We start from the raw sequence: 13,217 nt of genomic DNA, 5'->3' as shown, positions 1-13,217 counted from the left end.
TTCTCCAGGCAAGAACACTGGAGTGGGTTGCCATTTCCTTCTCCAATGCATGAAAATGAAGTTGCTCAGTCGTGTCCGACTCTTAGCGACCTCATGGACTGCAGCCTACCAGGCTCCTCCGTCCATGGGATTTTCCAGGCAAGAGTACTAGAGTGGGGTGCCATTGCCTTCTCCAACAGGAAACTATATTGTACCAGAAAAACGATATGGTAAAGATATTACACAGCACTTTCAAGACCCTTAAACTTTGAATGCATCCTGTTTTACTATATTGAGTCTGTCCCCCAAGCTGATCCTGCAAACTGCTCTCATGATAATCATTTGAAAGCATTCACTTTTATTGTGACTCCCATACTAAAATCCTATAAGAGTGCTCTGTTCCAGTCCTACATTTTCATTGTTTCATTTACAGCTCTTTCCTGACTGGCCTGTCATTACTTATCAGTTATCCCTTCCACAAGGCCCTGCATCTGGCAGCCCCTGCTGTTCTCCAACAGGGTATGCTGCTGCTGCTGCTGCTAAGTCGCTTCAGTCGTGTCCGACTCTGTGCGATCCCATAGACGGCAGCCCACCAGGCCCCAACGTCCCTGGGATTCTCCAGGCAAGAACACTGGAGTGGGTTGCCATTTCCTCCTCCAGTGCATGAAAGTGAAAAGTGAAAGTGAAGTCTCTCAGTCGTGTCCGACTCTTAGTGACCCCATGGACTGCAGCCTACCAGGCTCTTCCGTCCATGGGATTTTCCAGGCAAGAGTACTGGAGTGGGGTGCCATTGCCAGCAGGGTATAGATTCTCCAAAAAAGATGTTACACACTGCTAATAATATTATTGGTTTATTGGTCACTTTGATTGGATTATATATCCTTCTCAAGGTTTCTAGTGTTTTAGGGTTTTTTTCTATTTTTATTTTAAAGCTTTCTAAATAGAAATATCCTATTGTTTTTTTTCTAATAATTCATGATTATTATAAAAAATTAAAATACAGAGAGTGAAAACATCTATGTGCTCTGTCCTCCAAAAACATTCATTTTTAACTATTTGGTATAGATTTTTACGGATTTTTAAAAGATGTATATATGGATTTATTTTTACCTGAATATCTTTTAATCAGAGAACTTTTTAATCTTTTTCTTAATAACTAAACCTTGAGCTCAGAAATTTAAAAATAAGCAAAAAAATCTTTATCCATAAAGCCTGAAAAAATTAGAAATATTAAAGCAACTCAGAATCATGACATCTAGTGGTTTTGAGGTCAAGTAGTATCTGATTTTAAGTATTATTGGTCACCATTATGTTAATAATAGGGAAAAAAAACATAACTTTTCTATAACTGTGTGTGAAGCACTTTTCATGTGGCAATTTTGTTATCCCCAGTTTAAAGGTGAGGTAACTAAAGCACAAAGAAATTAAATCATTTGCCTAAAGTGGCACAGCTAGTTTTTGATGGAGCTAAGATTCTGACTCTAGGAAGTCTGATTCTAGAGTGCATATAACCATTACATAGTTATTAATAATGTAAGATTAGCCACAGTGGAAATTTTACTTATTTATTGAACAAGTATTTATGAACAAATACATGCTATGTAATAAGCAATTGTGCTCAATACTGTAACTGGAGAAGGAAATGGCAACCCACTCCAGTACAGAACAGAGTCAAGTATTAAATGAATAAATAGGCAATTGCTTATAATAAATTGCTACTAAATATAAGTACATGATGCTGTGGAATCTATTTAATATAGGCCCCAGTCCTTTCAAGGAAATGTTGTGAAAATAAATGACTTAAGAAGACTTCTTATTTCCTCAGTTTTTTTTTTCCCTTTCCTACTAAATGTTTTTCTCTATTTTTTTCCTTTGTCTTCTTTGCTTCTCTTCTAATTTTCATCCCAGCAATGACCTAAATCTGGTTTCTTGCAGGTTAAGCCTTCTCTAACACTCTTGCCATCTGTTCTCCTTCTGGCTCTGCAGCACAAGATTTTATCCTCTGGTAGTTTTTCATTAAGCTAATCTTTGTACAGCTTACAAAGTACTTTACAGTTGACAAATCTCACATTTAACAATTAGTGCTTATTTTACCTATGATGGCAGAAATTGACCTTTTGAGAAAACATCTAAAGGTTATAAAAATACTATGTGAACTGGCCCAAATCCTTTCAAGTCTGAAGTTTTATCTCACATAGTAATTGTTTCATATGGTTGACCATTATAAAATTTACTCAGGAACTCTTTAAACATAATTTTGGAGAACTTTCTTCATGTCTGAGGAACATTACCATAGACTGATTCTTTTTTTAAATTTATTTTATTGATGTATAGTTGATTTGTAATGTGTTGATTTCTGCTGTACATCAAAGTGATTCAGTAATACATATATTTATACTCTTTTTCATATTCTTTTCCATTATGGTTTATGACAGGATATTGAATAAAGTTCCTGTGTTATACAGCAGGTCCTTGTTTATCCATTCTGTGTATGATATGTTTGCATTTGCTGGTCCCAAACTCCCAGTTCATCCCTCCCTGATCCCTTCCACTTTGGCAACCACCAGTGTGTTCTCTATATCTATGAATCTGTTTCTGTTTCATAGGTAAGTTCATATGTGTCATATTTTAGATTCCACATATAAGTGATATCATATGATATTTGTCTTTCTGTTTCTGACTTACTTCACTTAGTATGATAATTTCTAGATCCATCCATGTTGCTGCAACTGACATTATTTCATTCTTTTTTGTGACCGAGTAATATTCCACTGTATATAGGTGCCACATCTTTACCCACTCTCTGTCAGTGGACATTTATGTTGTTTCCATGTCTTGGCTGTTTTAAATAGTACTGCTATGAACATAGGTGTGCATGTTTCTTTTTGAATTATGGTTTGTCCAGATATATACCCAGGAGTGGTGTTGCTGGATCATATGGCAACTCTTACTACAGAAAGATTCTTACCTTTTATCACTACCTATTCTACATCTCCACTCCCAGAACACTGCCTTCTTGTCATCCCAATTTATATTCAGATACCTAAATCCTAGGGCTTCCCTCATAACTCAGTCGGTCAACAATCTGCCTGCAATGCAGGAGACCTGGGTTCAATTCCTGGGTTGGGAAGATCCCCTGGAGAAGGAAATGGCAACCCACTCCAGGATTCTTGCCTGGAGAATCCCATGGACAGAGGAGCCTGGCAGGATACAGTCCATGGGGTTGCAGGAGTTGGACACGACTTAGTGACTAAACCACCATCACCACCTAAATCCTAGAACATACTCCTTGCTCACTTTCTCATTGTTTAAAGAACCCTGACTACAGTTTCCTTCTGGGGAGTGATAAAAACAGAATAGAAGGGGTCAAAAAATGATATATTTGGGGAATTTGAAGAAATGCTGAATTAGGGGTAATATATCAAAAAGAAAGGTGGCAATGCATTTGAATTGGTAGATTTGAGCAATAAAGGAAAGGGTATGAATTCATACCCCTTGCTGCTGCTGCTGCTAAGTCGCTTCAGTCGTGTCCAACTCTGTGCAACCCCACAGATGGCAGCCCACCAAGGCTCCCCCGTCCCTGGGATTCTCCAGGCAAGAGCACTGGAGTGGGTTGCCATTTCCTTCTCCAGTGCATGAAAGTGAAAAATGAAAGTGAAGTTGCTCAGTCATGTCTGACTCTTCGTGACCCCATGGATTGCAGCCTACCAGGCTCCTCCGCCCATGGGATTTTCCAGGCAAGAGTACTAGAGTGGGGTGCCATTGCCTTCATACCCCTTACTTTCCCTTTACCCGAGTATTGAAATGAAAAAGAAAGCCTTGTTAACTTTGTGTAAGGTTTCTAATATCTAAATCAAGTATCAGTTTTCAATTTTAAATTTAAAATATATAAAATTGGGGAATGAAAATGTCCTGAAACTGATTTATGGTGATGGTTGCATTAGTCAGTGAAGTTACTTTAAAAAAATCACTGTTTTACACCTGAAATGGGTATGTGTACACGGAAAAAAGAATATAACACTAAAAACTCAGTCCTTTAGTCACATTAACTACATTTCAAATACCTCATAACCACATGTGGCTAGTAGCTACCATTTTGAACACCATAGGTTTAATAGTATATAAAACTTTTTCATGTTGTTGCAAATGACATTATTTAATTCTTTTCTCATTTTCAACCTGTTTCAAAATACTTAAAACAGACATATAACAACCAAAATAGAAAACATGCAAAAAATCTAATATCCTTAATGCATCAGGGACTTATAAAAGAAACATATAATGATAATAAATATTTTACAAGTTCAAGGCAACTAGCAAGTAAAGAAATGTATTTTAAAAGGATAGTGAATTAGTATTTTTGACTATGAAATAGATTTTTTTTTAAAAGATACTCCTACTGTTAAGATGAGAAGAAACAGATACTACTGACAGAAGTATAAACTAATTTAGCTTTTCTGAAAGTTGGTTGGACAATTTGGAAATATGGACTGAGGAGCCTGATGGGTTACAGTCCAGGGTTCAGACATGACTGAGCAGTTAACACTTTAACATTCATCCAAGGCCTTAAAAATAGGCATTCAATTTGACCCAGCAATTCTACTTTTAGTAATTCATCTTATAAAAATAAATATGGATGGAAGCAAGGATTTGTCTATGAGGATTTTTAATGCAATATGGTTATAGTGGCAAAAAAACAAAAAAACAATCTAAATGCCCATCAGTGGAGAATTGATTAAATTGATTATTATACATTTATAGACTAGAATATTAAACAGTCATTTATAATTATACAATAGAATATTTAATAATATTTTTAAATGTTCATTGTACATTATAGTTATTAAAAAATGAAAACTTTAAAAAATAAATGACTCATAGAAACAACAAGGTAGAATGGTGGTTGCCAAGGGCTGGAGGGAGGGGGAAATGGGGAGTTGTTTAATGGGCATAGAGTTTAGTTTTGTAAGATGAAAATGTTCTGGAGATTGATTATATAACAATGTGAATATACTGTTAAAAACAAGACAACAGGCCCAAAATGGAGTTGCTTATCCTAAGCCCCATGTCATCAAACCAAAACTTGACTTACAGTTTTGCTTCTTCCAAAAATGGAATCTTAAACTAGCCAATTGGGAATTGCCTAATTCATACCCCTTAGGTAACCTGCCTGATAGACCCATCTCCTAAAGGATGCAATAACTAAGCACTCTTCTGTCCCGTATAACTTCCTGGTTCCCATTGCCTTCTGCCTATAAAAGTCTCATTTTGTACAGCTCCTTGGAGCTCCTTTTGGTCTGCTAGATAGAATTCTGCCTAATTTGTGATTGTTGAAGAAAACCAATAAGATGTTTAAAATTTACTCAAGTTGAATTTTGTGTTTTAACAATACTTAACACTATTGAACTATACTCTTAAAAATTATTAAGATAATAAATTTTGTTATGAGTATTTTACTAAATTTTTAAGAATAAATTTTAAAAGAAAATAAATGATTCTATTTTTATTTTAATTATTGTCTATGCCTTTATACATGCATAAATCAAAATGATAATAGTCGTTCTTTCTGGGTGTTATGACTACCAATACATTTAATTTTCTTCTTTTTACTTTTCTGTGTGTGTCTACCATGAACATGTGTTAACATTTTGTAATCAGAATAGTATTATTATATCTCCAACTTCTTGATGACTTGTTTCTTTAACAATGAACAAAGCCTTATAGTCTACATTTAGAAGTATATTAAGCCTGGAGCTTCCCTCGTGGCACAGTGGATAAGGATCTGCCTGCCATTGCAGGGAACACAGTTTCGATCCCTGATCCAGGAAGATTCCACACGCCGTGGAGCAACTAAGCCTGTGTACCATAACTACTGAGCCCGAACTCTAGAGCCTGTGCTCCACAACAAGCGGCTGCAATGAAACGCCCTCGCAGCACAACAAAGAGTAGCCCCCACTTGCCACAACTAGAGAAAGCCCATGCGACGAAGACCCAGTGCAGCCAAAAATAAAGAAATAATTAAAATGATTGTTTAAAAAAAGCATATTAAGCCTAGTGAAAAAAATATCAAATAATATAAATTCATTCTAAAATGTAGTGAGGATGTCAGGGGAAAAGCAAGAGGTAACTTGTTGTCTGAAAGGAGTAGGAGGAAACGTTTAAAAAATCAGAGATTCAGAAAAAAGAGAGCAAAATCACCAAACACAAACTTGGCCTACTTCAAAATTTTGCCCAGAACTAATTCTGGTTAGATAAGCCAAAAAAGGAGAGAAGACCCATGATCCCTGAGAAATTGCTTGGGCAAGAAGTAATTTTGGGTGCTGAAAAAGCCAGTTTTTATAATTCTGACATTTAGACTTGGGGAAAATATTAAATTAGATTTTCTTGTTTTCACTGGGACACTTACTGTGTTCTGAGTAATCTTTATAAATCCTAATTGTCTCTCTTAGTTTATTCATAGGACATAGGGAAGTCACACTGTGTCCATTAAACATATGCTCACCCTCCTGGGAATCTCTTTTGAATGTATATACTGAGTGTGCATAAGAAAGAGAATTTTGGGACTTTCCTGGTGGTCCAGTGGCTAAGACTCCAAGCTCCTAATGCAGGCAGTCCAGGTTCGATCCCTGGTCAGGGAACTAGATCCCACCTACCACAACAAAACAGTCTGCATGCTGCAGTGAAGATCAGAGATCTCGCATGCAGCAACTAAGACCCTGTGCAGCCAAATAAAATAAATAAATATTTTTTATAAAAGAGAATTTCATGTAACAGTTGAAACTAGATTTCACTTAATATATAGTATGAATGCAGTGACCAGCATGCAGAATTTTAAAGAACATCTGATTTTCAAATATCAAGTTCTATTGTTGCATAATTACATCCCAGTATTTGGTTTGAAAACTATGGTCACAATGATGAAATATATACATTCTTTTACTTCAGAGGGTCCTGGCACACATGGACTGAGTAGGCACATTGATCCCACCAATGTAGCAGAGTTTGTTACCTTCAAAGAGATCTCAGGGCTCCAGAAAATCTCCCACTGTTGTTGCCCTTCAGGGAGTGATTCAAAGATCCTTCTCGCAACACCAACACACTTCTGTTAATCTCAGATCAAATAAATACTTTTTCAGCTTTAGCTTTAGTTGAGAAGTTGGTATGTTAAAGAATGTTTTAACTGCTCTTTCTCCAGCCACAGCAGAAACAGAAAAAATGCAGGACCTTCAAGCTCTGATCTGCAAAGAGTTAACATCTTAAGAGCTAAACAGAATTGTATTAACTCCTCTCTTAACAAGCCAGGAAGACGAGAGGATTCTGCAGAACTGGAGGACACCAAAACAGTTACAGAAAAGAATAAGAGAGAGTTCTCTAGATGAAGCAAGAACTGTAAGTTGTATCGAATACATGTTTATAGTCTTCCATTTCTTTCCCTGGGGTTTTTGAGAGGAGTGAAAAAGGTTTATTCATTTTGTCTTGCGCTTGTGTCCCACGCATCCAGACACAATGCCACTGGGCTTCCCTTGTGCTTCAGCTGGTAAAGAATCTGCCTGCAGCGCGGGTCAGGAAGGTCCCCTGGAGAAGGGGATGGCTACTCACTCCAGTATTCTTACCTGGAGAATTCTGTATTGTGCCAGTCTCCTAGGCATCCAGACGCAATGTCACTGCTGCTGCTGCTAAGTCACTTCAGTCGTCCCATAGACGGCAGCCCACTAGGCTCCTCTGTCCCTGAGATTCTCCAGGCAAGAATACTGGAGTGGGTTGCCATTTCCTTCTCCAATGCATGAAAGTGAAAGTGAAAATGAAGTCGCTGAGTCGTCCCCGACTCTTAGCGACACCAAGGACTGCAGCCTACCAGGCTCCTCTGTCCATGGGATTTTCCAGGCAAGAATACTGGAGTGGGGTGCCATTGCCTTCTCTGGCAATATCACTAGGTCATCTTTAATCCTGTCAGCTTCTTCACTCCATCCCACATCCAATTAGTTGGCAAGTATTTAGATTCTCCTTCCTCAGTGTCTTTGTAATCTATCCCAGTCTTCCATTTCCCTGCCACCATCCTTCCTAGTTCAAGGTCAATTTCCTGAACCACAACAATATCCTAATGCTCCTCTCTGCCAGTCTTTTTAGCGCACTTATTCCAGATGAATCTTCCTAAAGCCTTTCCACAATCCTAACTCTATTGCTCTTGTGGTCAAAATGTGTAATTCTCACCCATTCTCTGCAGAATGAATATAACTCCTCTAGTTTATATGCAAGGTCTTCCAACATATGCTTCCTTTCACTTGAATTCTCACAACTCTGTTTCTCAAAGTTGTCTGCCTACCTGCTTCTGTCGAAGACCACCCTGCTCTATGCCTGACTCTGACTCTCTCTGACTCTATTCAAACTCTCCTCTATCTGTATAAACCATTCTATATCTCTACCTGCAAAATCCCTCCAGACCCCAACAATCTTCCCTCTGTAAAGCTTTATCTGATCCTTCAAGTAAATGTAAATTTCAGTCTTCCTCTATGCTCTCATTTTGCTTTGCTCTTCACAGATTGACTTTTTATATTTCACCTTACAGCTAAGGATGTGCTTTTCTCATTTCTCCTCTCCTCATTAATTACTCACTTCCTCAGAGCAAGGACTTTATTTTTCTTTCTTTTCCGTGGGAAACTACATTATTTTTTATTATTATAATTGATACTGTATAGCATAATGACTTGAATTACATATATTGTGAAATGATTACCACATTTTAGTAAACACCCATCATCTTATATAGACACAAAATTAAAGAAATATAAATTACGTTTTTCCTTGTGATGAGAACTCTTAAAATTTACTCTCTTAACAACTTTAATTTATAACATACAGCAGTGTTAATTATATTTATCAAGTATATTACATCCTTGGCACTTACTTATTTTAGACATGAAACTGGAAGTTTGTACCTTTTGACTATATCCAATTCCCGTTCTGCTCACCCCCACCTCTGGTAACCACAAAACTGAGGGCTGTATTTTTTTCTCCATGTAGCAACTGCACTGAATGGGCATTCAGTAACATTTGCCAAATTAAAGTGAAAGTGAAAGTGAAGTTGCTCAGTCATGTCCGACTCTTTGAGACCCCAGGGACTGTATGTAGCCTATCAGGCTCCTCCGTCCATGGGATTTTCCAGGCAAGAGTGCTGGAGTGGATTGCCATTTCCTTCTACAGAGGATCTTCCCGACCCAGGAACCGAACCCTGGTCTCCTGGGTTCCTGTCATCTTTTCAGAGAATTCACACAACGGACACTGAAATTACAGAGCCTATACTTTTTTCCAAAGCTTCTCTTTGTCTCTGCTCCAGGTTTCTTTTTCAATGCTTACATCTCCTTTCTGTCCTCTTTAATAAGATCAGCTCCTCCTGAGTTCCCTCACTCACTGTTAAATTATTTTCTCTAAGATCCATTCACAATTCATCCCTTTCTTCCCCCAGGTTTTCAGTTTGAAGGAGCCCAACTTTAGTGCCCCCTTTCAGGGACTTGTCTGTTTATCAGACCTGTTAAAGTTAACTTCTTATGCAATGGGAAGACCTGAATCCCCAATCTATATTAAATTTAAAATAGTTAAAACACTACTTCTATATTTTAACACATAGGTCCACTTAATCCATGAATTTTTAGAGGATGGAAGTATTTTTACAACATCATTCTCTATGCTTTACTGAAATGCTACTGACAATCCTTTGTGCAGATTTCTCACCTGATTTTTACAGTTTTCTTCTTTTTTCTCTCTTCTGCTCATGTAAGTGACACCATTATGGCTCTCACTTCACTGTGTTCTTAGAGATGAGAGAGAATTAATGCAAAACTTTGTAAAATTATTAAAAGCAACTCTAAAAAGGAAAACAATTTCTATCACAACCCAATATAATAGTGATACATTAGTTGAAAAATTATGATGTATCTGCAGATACCAGGCACTCTGTTAGGAATAAAAGTGAAAGTGAAGTCGCTCAGTCGTGTCTGACTCTTAGCGACCCCATGGACTACAGCCCACCAGACCCTCCGTCCATGGGATTTTCCAGGCAAGAGTACTGGAGTGGAGTGCCATTGCCTTCTCTGTTAACAGCAGCTAGGCATATTATATTTACCTGGAGCTGGTATACTTGGTGACAGCCTTAGTACCCTCGGACACGGCGTGCTTGGCCAGCTCCCCAGGTAGCAGCAAGCGCATGGCGGTCTGGATCTCCCTGGATGTGATAGTCGAGCGCCTGTTTTAATGTGCCAGGCGCGATGCCTCCCCAGCGATGCGCTCGAAAATGTCATTGACGAAGGAGTTCATGATTCCCATGGCCTTGGACGAGATGCCAGTGTCCGGATGGACTTGCTTCAGCACCTTGTACACGTACACGGAGTAGCTCTCCTTGCGGCTGCGCTTGCGCTTCTTGCCGTCCTTCTTCTGGGCCTTGGTCACAGCTTTTTTAGAGCCCTTTTTAGGGGCAGGAGCAGACTTAGCCAGTTCAGGCATGTCTATAATGACAACACCCAACAACATAGGAACAAAGATATCCTCAAAAGAGCTGATAGGCTAGTAAAGAGACATGTGATGTTCAAATACCATAGACAACTAACTTATACTAACCAACATATAAGAACATTACATATATATATCATAGTGAACTCCGGGAGTTGGTGATGGACAGGGAGGCCTGGCGTGCTGCGATTCACAGGGTTGCGAAGAGTTGGATATGACTGAGTGACTGACCTGATCTGATCTGATCTGATAAATCATTAACTTATACCGATAAATACAACTAGAATTATCAATTGGCCAGAAACTAGTTCAGCAAAAACAACAAAAACAGCTAGCATTTAGCTAATATGGAGCCTATACTAAGTGCCAAGCATTATGCACACTTTTTATAAGCATTATTTCATTTGACCCTAATCATAATCACATGAGATGAGTACTTTATCCCTATTTTATAGGTAAGGAGAATAAACAGAGTGGTTAAGTAATTTGTCCATGGTCACACAGCAAAAGAAAGATGTGAATTGTGTCTTTCTTATTCCTAGGCTTTAGACCACAGTCACTGTTTACAGTTCATTTTCTTCAACTTTAATCAGGGGTGAGTATAAAATCAGATTAAGCAGAGTTGGCTGTATAATTTAGATTTTTATGTCATCACACTGGTTTTATTCAGCAATCACTACTAATGAGTTATTCTTTGCCCTCACTCACCTACCCTTGCCCCAGGACACTGCAATTCTGAATATCACTGCCACAAATTTATTTTTGTCTTTCATTCCATTAAATGCAAAACAAATGATAAAGTCTTCTTTATATCTACTCTCCACTCGTTTTCTCCTGAGCCTTTAGATCTGGTCACTTCATTGGATTTGGATGTCCCTTCACAGTCTCTCCTGAGTTTTCTTTTCTGGCCTTCTGATAGCCTCCATTTCATTCTTAGCACTTCTTTGACCACTTTCAGTGGTGCTTTTCAGTGGCTCCACAGTACTATACAGCTTTGGTGGTGTATTTTGGAGTGGTCATAAACCAGGACACTCTTCTCTGGGTCCAAATAGTATTAAAGAACCACAGAATCTCTTCCTCTACTGCTGCTGCTGCTGCTGCTGCTAAGTCGTTTCAGTCGTGTCCGACTCTGTGTGACCCCACAGGCGGCAGCCCACCAGGCTCCCCCGTCCCTGGGATTCTCCAGGCAAGAACACTGGAGTGGGTTGCCATTGCCTTCTCCACTTCCTCTACTACAGCTTCATTTTTGTAAATGGCTTCAGGTGAGAGGACAGGTCTCTGATGTAGTCAACCCTCCTTTCCTTTTATCTTACTTTTCTACAATAGACTGATTGAGAAAATGGGGTAATATAGCAGACATAAAAACAGCTTTCAGTGTGAGGATTGACTTTAAAACAAAATGGTTTCCTTGGTTGCTTCCATTTTGTCCTTATCCTAGGACTATTGTCTAACGTGAAACTTTTGGGTGATTGTCAGCTTCCTTAATATAGAAATCTGTATAGATCCATTTAGAATTATGTCATTTGAAAGCTATTCTCCACTTATTGTGGTTTAAAAAATGAAACATCACAGAACAGAATATGAATGATTCAAGTTAAATTGTCTGGAAAATAAATCAACAAAATGTTAATGTTTTCTCCCAGTAATAGAACTTCTCCATCATGCTTTCTACCTTCTTCTTTGTATTTCTCTGCTTGTTCAAAATTAGCTTATGAACAAGCTTCTTCAGTTGACAAGTCAAGCTGCTGCTACTGCTGCTGCTAAGTTGCTTTAGTCGTGTCTGGCAGCCCACCAGGCTCCCCTGTCCCTGGGATTCTCCAGGCAAGAATGGTGGAGTGGGTTGCCATTTCCTTCTCCAATGCATGAAAAGGAAAAGTGAAAGTGAAGTCGCTCAGTCGTGTCCGACTCTTCGCGACCCCGTGGGCTGCAGCCTACCAGGCTCCTCTGTCCGTGGGATTTTCCAGGCAAGAGTACTGGAGTGGGGTGCCATCACCTTCTCCGGACAAGTCAAGCTAGTTTCAGCAAAAAGGGGAATTTGTTTTAAGGACATAATACTCTCATGCAGAACCTAAGGGCAGGAACAGAGACAGGCACTGGGGAAGACTAAAATCAGGGACAGGAAACTTTCAGTACCTTTTAACTCGACCACTCAGTGTTGGTCTCTCTCTTGACTTGTTTATTCATTCACCTATTCACTTACTCAATATATATTTATTAGGTGCCTATTACATTCTAAGAACTTCCCAGGTGCTGCTAGTGGTAAACAACTCACTGCCAATGCAGGAGACAAAAGAGACACAGGTTCAATCCCTGGGTCAGCAAGAGGGCATGGCAACCCACTCCAGTATTCTTGCCTAGACAGAGGAGCCTAGTTTCTAGGAGTTATTTGAGTAAGAGGTTTTCTCTTAAACCAATTTTCTGCTTTCAAAGCCCTTATGTTTTAGTAAGAGGAGGCAATAAATAAGTGTAAATAAATGAGGTAGTTTCTGGGTATGGTAAGTGTTACTAGTGAAATAAACAGGGCAACACGATAGAGGAAGTAATCACTTTAGTTGCAAAGTCAGAGAAAGTCCTCTTGGCAGATGAGAAGATGCTGAGAGAGTGAAGGATAAAAAGGAACTAGCCATGTGAAGAGAAAGGGATAGATCATTCCAGCCAAGTACAAACGTTCTGAGGCAAATACTATATGTATATATAGTATTTAAAGCCAGGAGATTGGATATTACAGTTCAGAA

The 13,217-nt window shown here is 38.7% G+C and overlaps 1 pseudogene; it reads right to left on the bottom strand.

Annotated features, from left to right (window-relative positions):
- Window positions 1-10,095: 10,095 nt before the first annotated feature.
- LOC104993151 lies at window positions 10,096-10,503 on the bottom strand (annotated as a pseudogene).
- Window positions 10,504-13,217: the final 2,714 nt, after the last annotated feature.

The sequence above is a fragment of the Bison bison genome, unplaced genomic scaffold, assembly GCF_000754665.1.
Source record: "Bison bison bison isolate TAMUID 2011002044 unplaced genomic scaffold, Bison_UMD1.0 scf7180017864234, whole genome shotgun sequence".
Classification (NCBI taxonomy): domain Eukaryota; kingdom Metazoa; phylum Chordata; class Mammalia; order Artiodactyla; family Bovidae; genus Bison; species Bison bison.
Note: the sequence above shows the minus strand (reverse complement) of the source record. Positions and strands in the feature narration are given on the sequence as shown.